Below are 1,838 nucleotides of genomic sequence, written 5' to 3' on the forward strand. Positions count from 1 at the left end.
AACTTTTTGCCCGGGCCTCACTTTGTCCTGCTGTCTGTAGAAGCAGATTTGCTCGAACCGGAGGGCTGAAAGAAGAAAGATCGATTCGTTAATATATCTTCAAATAAAATAAAACATGTGATGATCACCAGATGCCTGCTTATATAAATATACCTAGCGGGTAGTCTTTGTTATTTGAAAATCAGCATTGTCTGTGTCATCATAAACATTATTGTCTGTGTCATCATAATCATAATCATAGTTCATGACTTCATCAGCTCGGTCGTTGAGATCGAATATCCTTTCATCACCCTCTCCGGTATTGTTCAGATATTGGGAGCCGTCATCTCCTTCATTGAGATCATCTAGCATGCGAGGGCTGCGTATGATGTCGAACAATTCCTCTTCTTTATCTCTGCTGGTATTGTCCGCCATAGCTTTTAGTTAATTAATACATAAGAAATATAAAACAATTTAGTATTCAAATTACAATGCATGGATGCAATCAATAAGGAAAAACTGAATCATATAGTACATAATATATGCATCGTCTCGATTAATATATAATCTCGAATACATCATCGTCTCGAATAATATATATAATCTCGAATACATCGTCTCAAATATTATATATCGAATACATCACTGGCTAGGTACCTAATAAACCCTGTTCAAAAATTCATCCGATTAACAAGTTAACTTGCCGATTAATCCCTAGTCGTAGGGTCACCGAGTATCCTATAAACTGATAAATCATCCCATTAATTGATTAAATGGCCGATTAACTTACCGATAGCCGATTAATCCCCTACTCACTAGCCAACCGGGCAGCTACCAGTTAACGATTTCTCAACAATGCTAATAAAGATAGAGTACTACAGAAGAATCTAGGGCACCACTCGCGGTTCCTGGGGCGCGGGCGGTGGACACCCAAAGAGAAGGAACCATCACATGATCATATCTCCGGTCATCTGCCCAAAGAACCTGCCAAGTAGTGGAGAACCTGACGTCGTCCATAGCAGCCATGTAGCGCTGGACGTGCTCGTCTTCCTCCCTGACACGGCGACGTACCACCTCCGGCGGGGCCAGCTGCCTCTGCACCGAATGTGGCCCACACGAACGCCACCAAAGGAGAGCAGGGTCGACGACGGGACCCGAGGCTAGGTTCCTCACCAAGCGGCGCCCCCCCTCCAGGTAGCACCTCCTAGTGCCAGCCCGGCGGAGCCCAGTCCCGGACATGGGTCCTCTGAAGCATGACGTCGTCGCGAACGGGTCGACGGCGAGGATGCGGGCCGGGCATATCATCGAGAACAAATACTATATGCCCGCAAAAAGTAACATTTTTTAAATGATTGGATTGTGATAACTAAAATTATATATGCAAATTCTAACAATTTGACATTAATCTAATTCAACTAATTCTAAAATTTCTAACATTTCTGATTATATAACTAACATTTTCTATAACATTTCTAATATTTCTATAACTAAAAACCAGAAAAATTGCTAACATTTCTATAAATATTTCTATAACTAAAAAATAGAAATTTTTTATAACATTTCTATATATATATATAACTAACATTTCTAATATTTCTATAACTAAAAAACAGAAAAATTTCTAACATTTCTATAGATATTTCCATAACTAAAAAACAGAAAAATATCTATAACTAAATTTTATAACAAAAAAACTAATGTGTGTGTGTGTGTGTGTGTGTGTGTGTGTGTGTGTGTGTGTGGACATGGCGGCCGGGGCATGAGCTCATCGGCGAGGCGACGACAGGGCGACGGGACGGGGCGGCGACGACGGGGCGGGGCACGACAACGGGGCGGTGCGCGACGACGGCGACGGGGGC

The sequence above is a fragment of the Triticum dicoccoides genome, chromosome 1B, assembly GCF_002162155.2.
Source record: "Triticum dicoccoides isolate Atlit2015 ecotype Zavitan chromosome 1B, WEW_v2.0, whole genome shotgun sequence".
Classification (NCBI taxonomy): Eukaryota; Viridiplantae; Streptophyta; class Magnoliopsida; order Poales; family Poaceae; genus Triticum; species Triticum dicoccoides.